The 13070-nt window shown below is 41.7% G+C and overlaps 1 long non-coding RNA gene across 1 annotated transcript; it reads left to right on the plus strand.

Moving 5' to 3' along the window:
• Positions 1–1730: 1730 nt before the first annotated feature.
• LOC113269732 (uncharacterized) lies at positions 1731–12768 on the plus strand. The gene is made up of 3 exons (XR_003321558.4): positions 1731–1857; positions 5445–5564; positions 12672–12768. It is a non-coding gene; the product is annotated as an uncharacterized LOC113269732 (long non-coding RNA).
• The last annotated feature ends 302 nt before the right edge of the window (positions 12769–13070 follow it).

Raw genomic sequence — 13070 nt, forward strand, 5'->3', positions numbered from 1 at the left:
CTTTTGACGTTCCTGAATGGCTGAGACATATAGTTAGGTTTTGTTTATTAAATACAATTTGAGAATCTTTGGAGAATTTATTATATTTTGTATACATATGTAACATATTTATTACATATATAACATTCTTCAATTCTGTCATCTTGTGTTTTCTCTTTCTAACGCTTCTGTTGCTTTTCATCTTTTTCTATATGGTTATGTCTCCTTTATTTTGGTTCTGTTGCTCTCCTACTATTGATATTTTGAGAGATTTATTATCCAGTTTTTAGCTCCTCTAGTGGCTACCTTTATGATTGTTAATATTTTTTCAAGTAGGTCTATTGACTCCTTGCTATGAAATATGGGGAAATCCTACACCACCCCTACATCACTACCTTGCTTTTTTAGCTCTTGTATTTTCACAGTGTTAAAGTTTACAACACTTCTAGTAAACATAATAAACTTCTAATGGCTTCCATGTTCACCACTAACTCCTTAAGTACCACAGCTCCCTCATTTCTGGTTCTTTATTTCGGTTCCTCTTTTGGCTGGCTGGAGCTCGTTCTCGCTGTTTCAGCCTATGATTGTTATATTCTGACTCTCTGCATAGTTGCAAATGCGTGGCTAATGACCGTATTCATGATTGATAATTGGTTAGTTTGAAATTATTGGGGGCATGCGTATTTCTCCCCAGGCCTTTCTAAACATTGCTCTGACACGGAAGATTTTGTAAATATGTTATACTAATCCAGTGTTTTTATTCTCACTATTATTATATTTACATATAGAGATATAACATATATATATATATGTGTGTGTGTGTGTGTGTGTGTGTGTGTGTATCTCATATGTTCTAATTTCATTATTGCTTTCCCTCCCGAAGAGCCTTTAATAACACATGGCCTTTGAAGGGCCACAAAGTATTATAATATCTAAGATTTTTCTCAGTCCCCCCTTAACCCTCCAAGAACCAGTTTTTCCTCCCCTTGGGAGTGATGTCATCCCTGTTGAGAACATATGTGCCAGCCTGGTGCCCCATATCCTCTTGTAAGTGACTTCTTCAGTGAGGATAGTGTTTTCCTGCAAATTTTCTTGGGCCACAGTGTGACCTTTGTTACTGCAGATTTAAGGCTTACTTTTTTCTCTGCCAACTTTTATTATATTTTTCAAAAAAATTTGGGGTCCATCTGTTCCATTCTCTTCTTGAGAACTATCAATTATGTGTGTATTAGTCAGCTGCTTTCATCTTCCACGCCTCTGATCTTCTCTTTAGCCTCTTCTTTTGTCCCTTTTGTTCATTTTATTGCCTAGCTTCAGAGGGTCCATGTCACTACGTTTCAGATGTCTCTCTTTTCTTTTTTGCTGCTTTTAATGTTTTACATTTTTGTAGTGGTTTTATTATACCGTCTTTCTGACTTCACCACCATCCTCTCTCCTGATATGTGTCTTCTTCATTTTTCTTTTGCCTTTTAAATTTCTTTTCTCCTTTTGGTATTTCCATACATCGATGCTGCTATCATCCGTCAGATTTGGGGATAATCTGCCCCTTCTCCCCTTCTCTAGGCATGCAGATGGCCAGACAGGAGATCCATGAGAATTTGCAGCACAGCTCCATGGCTCGTAGGTCTTTCGTTTGGTGATTTTGTACTTATTTATTTAGCTTAGTTGGATGTAGGAAGCAGGTGCAAATCTGGCTGCTGTTTATGATCTGTCTTAAACCTTCTCACCTCTGGCCGTTTTCAGTCCAGGAGTCATACTGGAGAATGTGAAGATAGAAACAATACTTCTTCAACCCTTGTTCTCCTGCTCCTCAGTGTGTAACAGCCTCCATGACCGTCTCTGGATGGACTAGGCATGCACTCATACTCATCCTTCCAGGTAAAGCTAGGTCCCTTGGACTCTCAGTGATTTTCTGAAAAAAATCTGTATTCTTATTAACACCCAAAGAGGTAGAAAAGATATTGAATCTATTATTCTACTTTATAATCAATATAATCTATTTATATGAAATTTTTAGAAAAGGCAAACCTATACTGACTGAAAGCCAATCAGCGGTTGCCAGGGGCCAAGGAAGAGATTAACTGCAAAGAGACACAAAATAACTTTGGGGATAATGGAAATACTGCATATCGCCATTGTGGTGATGGTTACACAATTATATTCATTTGCCAAAATTCACCAAATTGTATCCAATAATTGGTGAGATTTTTGTAAAGCTGATTTTTAAAAATTAAATAAAGACAACAACAAATGTGCAGTATATATATATGTATATATATATATATATATATATACACACACACACACACACATATATATATGTATATATATATTGGTCATACAGTTCTATTTGTTTCACTATATACACTGGATTCCTGACTCTAAGAAAGTTTTTACAACATATATGAGCATAACATGAGATGAAATAATATAAGAGATGGTTTTCTTACTGCCTACTGCAGTCGTTCCCAAACAGATACACATCAGAATTCCTTGGGGATGTTGTCTAAATGCAGCTCTTCAGGCCCCACTCCCACAGGTTCTGATTTAAGGCCAGGTATGGGGCGGGGACCTCTGTGATCCAATGGTCTCTCCAGGTGATTGTGATGCATGGCAAAATTTGAAAACCATCAGCCTCGTATATAGGCTGACCTTGGAGTAAACTGAATTGATGTCATGCTCTGCTCTATTTCAGAGACTTCTGAGAATTATATCAGAAACATCGTAAAAGACCTTGAAGCAATAAATTGCCAATTGTATTGGCTAAATAGCCCTGTAAGGAGGCTCAAGGCTTGGCAAAGTCGCCTCCCAAAAGTGCAAGTCTTCTGATATGCCATTGATCCCCTTCCCTGACCGTGGCCTGGCTAAGAAAGCGTACTGAATCTTTGAGCCTTACTTTTCTCATTGGTTATTTGGTAGGATCAATAGTACCTACCTACCTCCTATGGTTGTTTGTCAGAATTAAGCAAGATAATTCATATAAACGGCTTAGCACAATGCCTAGTGCATAGTATGTACAACGAAACCTGGAAAATTCAGATAACCTTAACAAGTAATTGATTCCCAACCTCCACAGCAGGCTTGCCCTGATCATTTGGTTAACTTTATAATAATGAGACCTTAGATTTCATGCTTTTTAATTATTTGGACCATTATACCATTTACACCATTATAGTTGTCACTGTTAATGTCAACGTTGATGTTGTTAAGGTTGTTAGCATTATCGTTATGTCTTATGTTTATTATTGTATTTATTATCATTATCATCATCTCAGTGATTTTGATATCAATGGACCATCTTTGTCCTCCTGCCTGGGTTTACCACTGACATTATCTTGTGGGATTGAAGGCATTCCTCTCCTGAGTATCCAGACAGATCTTTATTTGCTTACAAAGTGGAATCATTTGATAGCCACTGTTCACTTTTGTTTTAATTTAAATTCAATTAGCCAATGCATAGTACAGCATTAGTTTCAGGTGTAGTGTTCAACAATGCATCAGTTGCCACTGTTTACTTTTAACGAGCCATTTCAGGTAATTCTAAAGGTAATGTAAAACTTAGAAAAATATAACAAAGGATTGAATTGTAATAAAAGAATGACATTCAAGCCTCTTCAACTCTATTATTTAATAACCTAAAAGCAACCCAGGTGGTACTTCCAACCACATTGTCTCACTTTTCTATTCTAGTCTCTGCTTTCCAGGGGCTTGGTGGAGAAGGTGATTAAAGCTGGTGTTGTTGATACAGGTGAATGGAGGTGATTCGGGTGGGCAGTGACAGCAGGTGGTTAATGACAAGGAGTCACCGAGGTCTTCCCTCTTCTCTTCTGCCCTCGCCTGAGCTGTTCTTCGGGGTGGTCAGGCAACAACTAGCATTTCCCCAGGTACACACATCAAGCAGAGCTTTGTGATCAGTCCTGAAGGTTCTGTATGCACCCTATAACTGAAGTTTTTACAGTGTAATAATAACTGATGGACGAAGTGCTCGGTAGTCTATATAATTAGAAGATATCTTCTACTGAGGCCTAGACAGGTCATCCTTGGCAGAGATCACCCAAACAGTGTTGTGACTTAAACCCGATTTCTTTCAATAATTTATCAGTATTATGGAGCACTACATCTGCAGCTAATGATGTACTGTAAGTTGGCTAACTGAATTTAAATAAATAAAAAATAATAATTAAGAAAAACCCAACCCCTTCCCCCCCAGATCTTGTGACTCTAAATTTCATGGTTCCTTTCGCTCTCTGTGGCACTCTTCCAGTTGGGAGGGAGACTATGCTAGTACTTCCAATTAATAGCTTAAAGGGGAGCCAAAATCTTGACACTCCTCAGCCCTCAAGGTGGCCTGGTAAAAACCGTGTGCCAAGATGGCCTGGTTGGTCCACGCTTGGAGGTGAGCCACCTCTGGTCTTTACCCCAGTGTGCTTTGTGGACTGTGATATGGAAAATGTTAGGGAGCACTGATACATGTTATCTGATTTTGATGTCTTGATCTTTTTATGTTTTTGCTTTATCCTTCAAATGAGTGGCATTCATACCTTGAACTGCTGGGATTTTGAGAATTCAAAAACCCTGCTTCCCTCTACACACAAGTACTGGTGCTGATGGAATCAGACCTCTTCTCGGTACTCCCAGGCCAAAGGGATTGGTTAGACAGAGGGGTTGCAGGAAGACAGAATTTGTGCATTTTTGATCCCCTGTGTTCTTCCCAGGTATTCCCATAACACCCCATACTTTAGGGTATCACACAAACTATCACACTGAATTATACTGTTCTCCTTCCTTGTTGATTTGTCCTGCTAGACTATTATTCACTATTACACCCTGACCAGCGCAGTGCTTAAACCACAGTCGTAACCTCCTAACTAGCCTCTCTACATTTACTCTTGCCTTCTATGACCGTTCTTCAAGTTTGAGTAAGATTTTTAAAATGGAAACAAAAATCATGTAACCCGCCTGTTTAAAAAGCTTTCATGGTTGGAAATGTTCTGTATCTTGATTGTGGTGGGGATCATATGACCGTAGACCTTTGCCATAATTCATAAAATTGTACACCTAAGAGGGGTGATTTTTACTGTACATATATCATACTTCAATAAACCTGATTTCAATTTTAAAAAATTTAAATCGCTGGTAACTTTCCATTGTACTTAAGACAAAAGCCACACTCTTTGCCATGGTGGATATGACTGTATGAGTCAGGGTACCACAGGAAACAGATGACACATTCAAATTAGGAAAAAGTTGTAGATATTTTGTCAAACTCTCCTTAAAAGTGTGGGCAGACTATCGTGAAGCGACAGGTGGTGTGGAGTCCCTGGAGCTAGTAAGAGCAGGGCACAGTTAGCACCCCAGGCCTGAAAGGAAGGCTACCTGTCAAGTGTTGGGTGAAGACAGAGAAGCTGCGTGGGGCTGAGATGGGCAGTTAAACACTCAGGCCCCTATCTTCTCTCACCTGCTAGGACTCCTCATTGGCTGGACACAAACAGAAGGTAGAAGGTGAGGGAAAGTTGCCCCCAGGACACAAAGCAGTGTGAAGAGTGGACCTAGAGGGGCAGATGTCAGCTAACCGCTAAATAATGGTAAGTAGTCTGCCTCCTCTTTACCTCTATAACTTCATCTACAGCTCCTTCCAGAAAGCACTGTGATCCAATCAGACTGGACTTTTTGTTCCCATCTCGCCACCTTCCTACTTACTTATCCCCGTGCCCCAAGTTCTCTGTCCCTAGATCTTCACGAAGTGGTCGCTTATGTGACATTTAGACCACCCTCCCTTCTTGGCATTCATCACCCCTAAATCATCTTGGTTCTTATTGGCTTACACATTTCTGTCTCTCTCCAATACTGAAAACAGAGCCTGGCACAGAGTAAATGCTTAAGTGTTCCAAAGAAGAAGAGAACAGCCAGGGGTGGTTCCTCTGCTTTGTGCTCTGAGTTTCCACTTGGGGCTGGTTAGATGGGCACAGAGATGTGGAGTGTTGAGATTAGGACTGGGGAGGGAGGACGATGTGGGCAGGGGGTGCGAGGCCTAAGTGAGTAGAACACTCCAGGCATCATGAGAAAGTCAGGGCTAGAGCAGACATAGCCAGGATGCCCTGAGATCCATGGAGAAAATGTGCTTTTAGCTTCTTCAAAATCAGCAGAAACCACTCTCTATACATGAGACAGCAGCAGAGCCATGTTCAAAAGAAAGGTCTCACCAGTAGGCCAGCGTGAGTCAAATCATGGGCACTCAATAAATATTTGACAAATATTCTGATTTACTGGAGCTTGGAAAGGAAAGAGACATTTTCCCTTTCTAAGGGAAAAAACAAGAGATCATGAGAAAAATAGTCTCCGATTTCTTAGTAAGGTAAATATTTAGTTAGCAAGCTATACTTATAGCAAGTTAAGGATCTTTTAACCAAGTTGGTTTAAATAAATATCTATACTTTCCAGAAAGTGTTGTTCTTAGGTTTTCATTATGCCTTATTTCTAAAAACAATTAATTGAGGCAATTTCTTTGTAATTAAAAAAATGCATTTGCAAAAAGTAAGCCCTCCAAACTAAGGCCTGCTTATTTCTTGCTGCCTTTTAGCTATTATTTTCCTTTACTGTTTTGTAGGCAAAAAACACGGCAAAAATGTTTCCAGCATTTAGTTAATTTTGTCCAGAGCTGCTAAATTTTATATACAATAGTTTTCCTCTTTTGCTACAGAGCAAATCTCATGAATTGCAAAAATGTGAACATTTTAAATTAGAATAAAGGTTTCCTCAAATCATTTTCTGTGTGTGGAATAGTCTTTCATTCCCAGCATTCCCCAGTTTTAAAAGAACTGACTATCCCAAATATTGATTGGGACTTTTCTCCACGCAGTGTAGAAGACAGCAACATTGATTACACTGGGCTTTTCTTATTTACCACCTTTTCACTCACGATGGGCCATCTGGGTATTCAGTGTTTAGTTATGTATGTCTAAACTCTTTGAGGGAGACAGTTTATTTGTCAGACTGCAAATATCTAGAGAGTTGGTAACAATTTTCTTTCAACAAGCAATTGTCAGGCTTCTTCTGGCTTGGAACATGCCAATCCAAATCCTCCTGGGTGGCACGTGCGGTCCGATACAAAACGGCATAACAGACTCTGGACCTGACTTGGATCCAAAATTTAACCCCAGTCACCAAAGAGTCCGTAGATGAATTTCTGGGGCAAGATGCCTGGAGCTTAGTGTACAAACTCATATTTTTTTCATATATTTTTTATAAATGAATATATATATTTTTAATATATGAATGTATTTCATATATTCACATATTTTTTCATATATATATGAAAGTATTACTAGTGAAAATATGTACTAAATATATGTATATATACTTAATGTGTATATATATATACACACATATATATATATAGTGTGTGTGTGTGTGTGTGTGTGTGTGTGTGTATACATAGAGAGAGAGAGAGAGAGAGATTTATTCTAGGAATAGGCTGATGTGATTTTGGCGGTCAGGAAGTCCCACGATCTGCAGTCTACAAGCTGGAGAACTGTGGGAGGGGAATGGGGGAAGGGTGTAACTCTCCATCCAAGTCCAAAAGCCCACGACCCAGAAATACTGGTGTCCAAGTGCAGGAGAAGACAGATGTCCCAACTCAAGCAGACAGCAAGTTTGCCCTTCCTCCACATTTTTGTTCTATTCAGGCCCTTAGCAGATTGGATGATGCCGTTGGCATTGGGGAAGGTTATCTTCTTTACTCAGTCTACTGATTCAAATGCTTATCTCTTCCAGAAACACCCTCACAGACACATCCAAAAATAGTTTTACTGGCTACGTGGGCACTACCTAGCCCCGTCGAGTTAGCACATAAAATTAACCACACACCTCCATACCTCCATCACCACCAAGAAATTCCCATCTCATGTATTCCTTTGGGATTCATTCATTCATTCGTCAAACAAGTACTGTTTTTGATCATCTACTTTGCGTCGGGTGCTGCCAGTGCTGAGGATGTAGCCGTGAGCAAGATGTTCCCTCCTGCAAGGAACTTGCAGGCCAGTGGGGATGACAAGCAAACAGGTATCATGATAAGGGTGAATACATGGAGGGCCATCCTCCCCAACTTGTTTGGAGAATGGTGAGGGGAGCTGATATGGGAAGTGATGTCTAAATGGATACTTGGAAGGCTGGATAAAGGCTAAGTGAGGAGAAAGTAGCAGGGCTGTAGTGTACATTGGGGGCAGTTCTAGAAAGCATCAGGCAAAGGTCTGGAAGCATAGATCGGGCTTGGGAGAGGCGAGAGGCTAGGTGAGGCTAGTTGGGAGAAAAGCTGGGACCACATTACCTAGTGCCTCTACAAGTCACAGAAAGGATTCAGCAGTGTAGTATAGCGGTTAGGAGGGCAGGATCTGGCATCCTGAACTTGCACCTGAATCAGGGCTATCAAATGGAAACAATTTACTTGCCTCACTGGGATGTGGACAGGAGCTACTGAGCTAACCCTTAGAGAATGTCGAATACAGTGCCTGGCATATACAAAGTATTCGGTAATGGATAGCTGTTATTATCATTGCCGTTATTTCAGTCTGAGCGTCATGGGAGTCCTGGAGGCATTCTAAGAATGTAAACAACATAATCAATTTACATTTTAGAAAGGCTGCTCAAGGGACAATGTGTTGAATAAGTTTACAAAGGACAAGGCTGGAAGGCAGGTAGAACTAACAAGGAAGCTGTTGGGCAGGAAAAATCCTTTCCAAATTCTCCATGGCCCGTAATAGGTATTTAAGAATGCTGACTGACTGTAGCTGTTAAACATTCAGTGGGAAAAAACATCTTAAGATAGTGTCCATGGTTAATACCTATGTGTATTCCATATTAGAGAGAAATTTTGATATGAGGGGCGACCAAAGCACGAGAGCCTGGTGTATAGGGAACCATAGTATGGGGGGGGGGGCTCCAGATAATCTGGAAGAATTTACATACCTGGGAGAGAACACGTGGCAGATGGGTGGGGATAGAGGCAGACAGGGTGATGAGACATGCTCTAAAGGTAAATTCTGTCTACTTCACTGTTTATCCAGAGCCAGTCCTCCTGGAGTTACAGCTTGTCAACATATACTCCCCTGCGCTGCATATCCAGTTTTTCACACTGATATTGAAAAATGATTTGGGCCCTCCCTGAAGCTACCCTTCTTTTTGTAGGAAGCATGCCCTAGAAGCAGGCGTTGATGAAGAGTTTGGAATCAACACTTTGGAGAGGAAAGTGAGGTAGCAGGATTGGGCTGCTGTCCCGTACTCCAGAAAGATACCTGGGTTCTGTCCATACAGGCCTAGCAGCCAGGAGGGAAGGTGGAGCCTACGCAGAGCAGGGCACATGCTGCCTTTCAGGGGAGAAGCCTTTGCTCTCTCTTCCAGTATGGAGAGTTTGCGGGAGATGGTAGTTCTTACTAGAGAATGTTCTGAGGGGTCTGGGGAGACAAAATCTTCAAGGGCATCTACACAGAAGTCTCCATCTGGTGTGTTAGTCTTGTGTTTTCCTAACCTAGGCCCTGATCTCAGCATGAGATGATTGCCTCGTTGGAGTGTTTAACTTTCTTTACCGTTGAACCACTCCGACGTCTAAATCTTCTGCTCTCCTCCTGCAGGAGATGAGAGCCAAGCTATGCTTTCACTTGTGCTCAGCTATCAGTTATCTTTCTGGAGTCTGGAAGGCAATGAGGCATGGCCATACAATCTTATTGTCCCTAGAGCTACTAATTCCTCTAGAGATCTCAAACACCTGACACACTTGCCAATGTATCCACCATACTTTCAGCAGTGCATCATCCCAACTTACCGCTGTCAAACGTTTTCACAGTTTAACTGCCAGGGGGACCAGGAGCTGATTATGTTTCACTTTCTGCCACTGATGGGGAGCTCAGTGCCAGCCAGGACCAGCAAGCCATCTCCAAATCCAGCGTTACTGCCAGCTTTCTCAGAAACAGGCACCAACTGCCACAGATCGGCTTCTCCAGAAGCAGACATCTAGATGGAGTTGGGGATGCAGGAGCTTTGTTAAGACTCAAGTGCTGTGAAAGGAAGGGTGTAGCAGTGGGACGTAGTTGTACTACAGTGCAGACCCAACTTGTCTCCAGGAAGCTGGTGGGAAGTTCGGGAATGTGTGTTGTCCATCAGAGCTACCTGGTGGACGGACACAGCAGGGCTTCATCCCTCCAGCTCATTTAGTCACTAAAATATAGGCTGTCCCAGGAAAGGCAGCAACCTGGCTGAGCAGCTGTCTGTAGCTGAAGCAGATCCCGAAGTAGCTGATGATGAGAAGCCGTCCTGTTGACCATATTCCCCGTGGCCTGATAGCTGAGCAGATGTCCTTCTCTAAAGGGCGGCACGTATCTGTGTCTAACCACACTTTTCTTTCCTACCTTCTGAGGACATTTTTTTAAAGGTTTATTTTGCTGCTTTTGTCCCAGGTTTCTTAACTCTGGGATCTTTTTTCAAACCATTCCCATCAGACTCAGCAAATCAGCACATTCACACACACACACACACACACACACACACACACACACACACAGACACACACACACTTCATGTTTCAAAACTGTACCTTATACTGATGGAAATTACATCTGGAAAAACATTGCATGTTTTGGCCTAGGGAAGCTAAATTTTGTGGATATGTAGGGAAGGAAGGATCTAGAAGAAGCATCGGTCACTGCTTTGATTATAAAGGTTGTTTCAGTTGATCTGACTGGTTAGAGTGAAACCAGTTCCTGCTTCACAGTTTCTTAGGCTTTTCTCTTAACAGTGCAAACTTGGGCAAAAAGATGACTTTCCCCAGGGGGAAGAAAGAGCCCTCAGGAAAATTTATCAGCATTAGCTAGAGCAAATCTAACATTCACAACTTGGTCTTTGGCCACAACTGAGATTTAAATGACATAAAAAGCAGGGATGAGACTGACTAGATCCTGATCTGATGTTCCTTAATTTCGCTCTAGCCTATGGAGCCAGTAGCAGGAGGTCTAGCTCCCAGTTAGTACCCTTATCCAGCACACTGCAGTGCAGTCCTGACTGTCTTCACCTGCTAAACTAGTACCTGGTTGGCCACACAGAGCACTCTACTACCATCCCTACCCTGCTTTCTCTTTAACATAGTCACTAAAGCTATTCGTTTGGATACAAGAGTATTTTGTTCTGTTCTTAATTATAAAATACCCAAGTAAAAATTTTTTTCTGCTCTTTAAAAAAGAACATTAAATGAAGTCACTTTCTATTCATATGGCTCTTGACTACCCCCAACCATCACCCACAACTCCATTTTGTGGTAGTAATACTTAAAAAAAGAGGAGAGCCCCACAGTGACATAAATGTCAGCATTGCTGAATTATGTTTAAGCCTCTTCACTCGTTGCCTTCTACAAAGTAGTCCTATTACCCACAGCATTCTTCCACAACATAAAGTCCAACATGAGGGCTCCTATGCCTCTCATTAAAAGAAGACACCAAGGAGTGCCTGGGTGCTTAAGTTGGTTGACCCTTGATCGCAGTTCAGGTCTTGATCCCAGGGTCTTCAGGGTTATGAGTTCAAGTCCCATGTTGGGCTCTGTGCTGGGCATGAAGCCTACTTAAAAACAAAACAAAACAAAAAAGAAAACACCAAAATAAAAAGGGAAAAATGAAAGAAAAGAAAATTAAATATTGCTTTGTTCTGAGAGAACTTCTCAGGTATCAGAATAGTTTTATAAAAATCTCTCCTGGGGACACCTGGATGGCTTAGTTGGTTAAGCATCTGCCTCTGGCTCAGGTCATGACCCCAGGGACCTGGGATTGAGTCCTGCATCAGGCTCCTTACTCAGGGGGGAGCCTGCTTCTCCCTCTGACCCTGCTCCCTCTTGTGCACTCTCTCTCTCTCTCAAATAAAAATCTCTCCTGAATCAGGTTTAAGGGGGAGGTGTGGGCGTGCAGCCCATGTGATGCATAGGAAGGGGGCCTGTGCTGTCTTCCAAGAGGTGGTTGGGGTAGAAAATCTATTTTTCTCCTATTCCTATTCTTCGAGATTTGCTTATTTCACTTACATATGAAAGAAAAATCTAACCATGGGGTCCAGAGGAGAGACAGAGGAAACATACATTGTTTACTAATCTTGGGAGTCTGCCGCCTCCCCGAGCAGCACAAAAGGCAGGCAACAAGGGCCTGTTGGACACAGATCCACATGGCAAGAATCGGGAGTCAGGGCAAAGACAGAGGGAGATTTTCTCCAGTTCCTTGATCTATTTCTGTTTTAAAATATTCAGTAACAAGACTCACAGCAGAGTGTCCCTTGCCAGCTAAGTCACAACTCTCTATTATACGGTCTTCCAGGAATTGATTCTAATTTGCCAGTGATGCTTAGATCCACACAAGGAAAATCAAGCTAATGTAGGCCCCATGGAAACTCCAGGGAACAAGCTCCACACATTTATATACCCAAACTGCAGGTACACAGTGGCATAGCAGGAAGCTCTGAGACCCCAAGCAAGATTTCAGAAAAGCTTTTTCTTTCTTTCTTCTTCTTCTTCTTTTTTTTTTTTAACTATGAAAACAAATAGGCCTCTAACTCCATGCACTAAAGGGGTTTGTGGAGTAGTATTTACACTTGTGGAGAGTGGAAGGCAATGGCGGAGAGGATCAGAGTTTTTCTCTCTGACTCTAACCAGCTTTCCATTATTTTTGCAGTGATTTCATGCAGGCCAGAGATCCCAGAGTGTTTTACTCAATCAAGCTGTGTATATAACTCCAGGAAATGGGCAACTCTAATTTTAAAAAGCCAAGTTAAAATGGGTAAGTGCCAACTGGTTGTCTTGAGTCCCTCTGTTCCAGAGGAGTCTGTCATGGGGGTGGCCTTGGGCCTGCAGCTGGTTGGCCTTAGACAAAGCATCCAAACTCTCTGAGTATTCCTCCCCTTCTGTGAGATGAAGGTGACACCACTTCAGGCAGATAATGCTTGATGATCAAATTGGAAGATACATGGAAACATTTTAGAAGTTGGAGGGTTAGGAATCTTATAGAAGTTTCAGATAGTCCTTTTTTAGGTGGCATGTTGTTGGTGGAAAGTGGAGGGTGGTTTTCAGATAT

Source organism: Ursus arctos, unplaced genomic scaffold (assembly GCF_023065955.2).
Source record: "Ursus arctos isolate Adak ecotype North America unplaced genomic scaffold, UrsArc2.0 scaffold_36, whole genome shotgun sequence".
NCBI classification, from domain to species: Eukaryota; Metazoa; Chordata; class Mammalia; order Carnivora; family Ursidae; genus Ursus; species Ursus arctos.